The 5,424-nt window shown below is 35.7% G+C and overlaps 1 pseudogene; it reads left to right on the top strand.

Annotated features, from left to right (window-relative positions):
- Window positions 1-1,164: 1,164 nt before the first annotated feature.
- On the top strand, window positions 1,165-1,418 carry LOC133059244 (small EDRK-rich factor 2-like; annotated as a pseudogene).
- The last annotated feature ends 4,006 nt before the right edge of the window (window positions 1,419-5,424 follow it).

Genomic DNA, 5,424 nt, shown 5'->3' with positions numbered 1-5,424 from the left:
AACTAGGCTTTTTTTTTTTTTTTTCTCAAACAAGCCCTTTGCCTCTATGACCACAAGCTAATGCAGAAAATTCTTAGATGAGGCAAAGCCCAGAGATGGGTCTGGTGTCCTGAAGGCTTTAGGAAGGCTCCCACATTCTGCCTACCCAATATCTCACAACTGCCAAGACACATATACCCATCCTGTCTAGAAGATCAGTGTTTAGATACGATTACAAACAAACTGTGTTCTTGTTGGCAGTAAACTCCTTTTACTCCAAATAAGATATTATGGGGAACTACAGTAAGTTAACAACTAAAACCATAGTAGGTAGAACAAAGAAAAGCCAAAACAATCACAACTAAGATATCAAACCATATGTTGAGTACTTATTCTATATGCCAGACACTGTTCTAAGCCCCTCTACATGTATTACCTCAATTCATCCCCAAAATAACCCTCTTTGATAGGTCTTATTAACAGAGCCACATTACAGATGAGGAAACTGAAGCCAGGAAATATAACGCCTCCCATACAAGTATATTTCTTGTCAGGTATATTGAATTTAGCTACATACAATAAAATCCAATCTTTATAGGTGCATAACAATATAAACTATAAACCCAACTCTCAAAAAGTTCCCTCAGCCCCTTTTGCAGTTGACCCCTCTCCCACTCTAGACTCTGGCAACCACTGATCCATTTTCTTTTCTTACACTTTTGCCTCTCCTATAATGTTATACAATGAAATAATACAATATGGAACTTTTTATTATCTGACTCCTTTTACTTAGCATAAAGCTTTCGAGATTTAGAGAGGTTGTTGCATTTATTAGTTGCTCCTTTCTTTAAATTTCTGAGTACTATTCCATTGTATGAATTAATCACCATTTGCTTATATAGTTTATGTCCTGCTGATGGACAGTTAAGTCATCTTCAATTTGAGGTTACTATGAATGACACTGCTATCAACATTTGCATATATGTCTTTTTGTGGACATATGTATATGCTTTAATTCCTCTTGCCTATATACCTATCCTAAGAGTGAGACTGCTGGGTCTTATGGTAATTGTATATGTAACCATAAGAAACTGAGGCCCGCAACGCCGTACTGAATGAAGGGATGCAATGGAGGCAGGCCTGAGCCGCTGCCGTGGCCATGTAGAGCTCACCCACCAGAAGAATATGAAAAAGCAGAGTGGCTGGGTTAAGGGAAAGTGCCGAGATGCGGGCTTTCTGCTGCCACTGGCAAGCAGAGGGACTCAGAGATCATGTAGCAGAAGCAGAAAAAGGCAAACGAGAAGGAGAAGGAACCCAAGTTGTGGCTTCGTGTCCAGCCCTCTTACCCTCTGTCTGTGTGTGGAGCCGGTCCCATCACGTGGTGTTTTCTCCTGGAGAGCTCACAGGCCCCAGCATCTATGGCAGCCTCTTTGCCCTGAGTCTGCAGGGGTCCCTTTTGTGCTTTCTTCCCCTCAGGTACCCTCTCTCTCTCCCTGGGTCACTTCTGGGGGTGAGGGGGTCACCCCTTCTCAGTGATTTTTATCCTTGTGGGGCTCACCCCAAAGTATTAAAAGTAGCTTTGTAACTCAAAAAGAAACTGACACATTATTTTCCAAAATGGCCATACTTTTTCACATTCTCACCAGCAATATATGAGATTTCCAGTTGTTCTACATCCTTGTCAGCCCTTGGGACTCAGTCTTCCTAATCTTAGTTGTATGGGTATGAGATGCCCATTAAAGTATCTCAACTTTCATGGGTTTTAAGTTGTGTTTCCCTGATAACTATGATGTTGGGCATATTTTTGTGTGTTTATTCATGACTCATATATTTTCTCTGGTGAATCATCTGTCAATTTTTTTATCAACTAGTTTATCATTTTATTATTGAGTTGTAAGAGTTCTTTATATATTCTGGATACAAATCCCTTATCAGATATGTTTTGGAAATATTTTCTTCCACTTCATGATTTATCTCTTCACTGAAAGTATCTTTCAAAGAATAGAATTTTTAAATTTAAACAAAGTCTGCTTATCAGTTTTATGTTTCATGTCTTTTGTGTTCTACCTAAGAAATCTTTATTTAACCCAAGGTCGCCAAGATCTTCCCTTAAATTTTCTTCTAAGTATTTTAAAGCTTTAATTCTGGTTTTTAACTCTATGTCTCAGTTAATTTTTATGTCTGGTGTAAGGTAATAGTTGAGGTTCTCTTTTTGTTATATGGCTGTCCGGTTATTGCAGAGCCACTTATTGAAAAGACTGTCCTTTACCCCATTTCCTTATCTTTAAGTATTTTATTTTTATACTATTGTAAGTGAATTGTGAGTTTCAATTTCCAATTGTTTAAAGTGTATGGAGACAAAACTTCAGTTTGGAAAATAGACTGACGCCTACCAAAAAAGCACTAGCTTTTTTTTAAAAAAAGCAATTTTAGCCAAACTCTAGTATATTTTCCAAACTTCATCTAATCCTTTTTAAAGTCATTAGAATTTTTAATCATAAAAGTAATACATGTTCATTACGACAGGTCAAAAATAGCAAAACTGAATAAAGAAAATATTCATAATCTTTCTCCATCTCACCCTTAACCCTTCTCTGAAGTAACCAGTTGTTAACACATATTTCTTATGCTTCCACATTCAAGCAAATAGTTTTCAATGCCTGGATGTGGGGGTCTGATGTTGGCAATAGTAAGAAAAAATGCCAAATTAACCTTTTCTCTATGTAAAAAAAGTAGATTTTTTAAAATCTGCCCTCTAAGTAAACCTTAATTTCTTAAAATTTCCTCTATTAAAAACTATAAACATATTGCAATATAACCAAAATATGGAATAACCACTAAATAATAGAATGGACAGTACAAATATGATGAAGTCATCCAGATACCATTTATATAACAACTTCAGCTCTCTAATCACTGTAAAGACTTAGAGCAAAAAGCACTTTCTGACCCAATTTAGCATTCAGCACTTTGTTCTTTGGACAGCCAGTCTCTCAAACATCAGTTTTTGCTCATGGCTTACAAACCACTCTTATAAATTTGCTTCTTTCAAGCCCATAGGAGATTAGAGGCAGCAAATTAAAGGTCAGGAAAGGAAATATAGAGAGTAAGAGCAAAAATAAGAGTAATATCAAAAACAGCTAAAGAGAACAAGTATAATCACTCTAAGTCATTTTACCCCGAAAACAGTTGACATATATCAATTCATAATGACTACATTCACCAGTTTGGAAATGGAAGAGACCTTGAAATTTGTCTAATTCAATGTGTTTATTGACAATGAAGTAAATCAAGACCTAAAGAGATTAATTGACGTGTTGCTCAATTGAGGTGGTCTGTCTTTGTCTCTTACACCCTTCTCCCTCCACACATACCTACTTAATTGATTAAGGTGGATTGAGAACCTTAGTCCTACTTCACTACTCTAGCAATTGAGTTTGAATGACCCATAGAAGATTACCTTTTTTGAAGTAAATTTCTGTATCTTAAACAAGGGATCTGATTATTTATTTTTGAAAAAGAAGCCTCCAATTTGGACAAAATTTTAAATAGCTTTGTGTTTACCAAGAAAGACATGTTGTTGAACATCTCATTTTTCAGCAGAGTTATGTAAAAATTACAAACGATGGTGCGTTTATGCCTGTGCACAACTACATATGTCTGCGTATTTGTGTATGTGTGTTATGAAGCACCCAAATTATTCAACCTCTCAACAGTCATTTTGTGCATCTCTGCCCAAATCCACATTAGAGACATCACACAGATAGCTTGAAATCAGCCATGGCAGAAATATTTACACCACAAAAATCAGATTTTGCTACAAATCAGAACTTTTTCCCCAGAAAGCTGGCTGTAAACCATTTATCAATATACTACTTGATAAAACTATACATATATTCCTTGAAAGAAAATGTAGCCTTGACAACTACATGTCAAGTTATTGAAAGCATGCAAGGTAAAGATTCTAGTTTCTGTTGTTTACTGTTGATGCTTTAAGAACTTTGTTTTCATAGACATTTAAATTGGTTGGTTATTTTTAGTTTTGAGAAGAAATCAAGGCCTTTTTCTATTATTGACATCTTACTATATAGTTAATAAGATAAGTAGGAAGAGGAAAAATATATATTAGCTGTTCAGATTTGCCAAGCAGCACTTCAGTATGACGTGAGCAGAAAGCCAAGGTCCTCCTTCTATGACTTGCTGTGTGATGAGACACAGCATATGACAGCCATATCTCATATTCCATGCGCAGTCCTAAAGAGTTGAAAAACAATTTTTAATGTTTTTTTTTATTAACTTGAGGTCTCATGCTATAGAAACAGAGTAAAAATATAGTACCACATGACAAAAGCCCAGAAGTTTCAGACCTAACTTCATGAAGTATATATAATATTTACAAGTCCTATATATATTATTGCCAATTACTTTTGCTCTTACAAAATCCTTCTTAAATAAATGTGGTTCTCTTGTGAGTGACTTCAGTCAGATTTTTCATGGTTAAAAGGGGGCTCTTTGACATAGTGACCAAAAGCATTGCTGGTGTATTATATGTGATAATCAGATAGTTCCCCCAGCTCTCATATATCCACCTTATAAAATGGAATACAAGTCTTACTAAATCTTTATTAAAAGGGACCAAAGTTCAGTTGGCATAGTACCAGTGAGAGTTTTAAAACTGATAATATAAAGTGGTTTGGTTTTACACACCCAGACTACATATGCAGGGACTGCTCTTTCCTGAAAACAGCTTTATCAAGATGTAGTTCACACAGTGTACGTACACTTCATTCATTTCAAGTGTACAATTCCGTAGCTTTTAGTTATTCAGAGTTGTGTACTCATCACCACACTTGGTCTTAGAACATTTTTCATTACCCTCTCAAAACACTCTTTACTCCTTAGTGATCAACTTCTGGTCTTCTAATCCCACTCCTAGATGGGGCAACCACTAATTAACTTTCTTACTCTATACATGTGCCTATTCTGTATATTTAACATAAATGGAATCATACAATAGGTGGTGCACTGTGATTGGCTTCTTTCATTTAGCATAAGATTTTCAAGGTTCATCCATGGTGTGGCATGTATCAGCGCTAAACTTCTTTATACAGAAGAAGAGTATTCCATTTTATAGATATGTTTTGTGTATACACTCTTCAGTCAATGGACATTATGTTGTTTCTACTTTTTGGTTCTTATGAATAAAACTACTATGAATAGTCTCTGGAAGTTTTTTTTTTGTGGACATGTTTTCATATTTCTTTGGGCACATACTTAGGAGTAGAATTGCTGGGTCATATGATAACTGTTTAACCATTTGCAGAACTAGCAGATTGTTTTCTAAAGCAGCTGCACCCCTTTACATTCCCATCTCAGGCAACATTCTCTACCCAGCCTAATGCCTAGGAAAATGTATATTAGAGAATGCCACTTAAACAATCCAAT

This window comes from Dama dama, chromosome 7, assembly GCF_033118175.1.
Source record: "Dama dama isolate Ldn47 chromosome 7, ASM3311817v1, whole genome shotgun sequence".
NCBI classification, from domain to species: domain Eukaryota; kingdom Metazoa; phylum Chordata; class Mammalia; order Artiodactyla; family Cervidae; genus Dama; species Dama dama.
The sequence above is the reverse complement of the archived record's forward strand: the minus strand, read 5'-3'. Positions and strand labels throughout refer to the sequence as shown.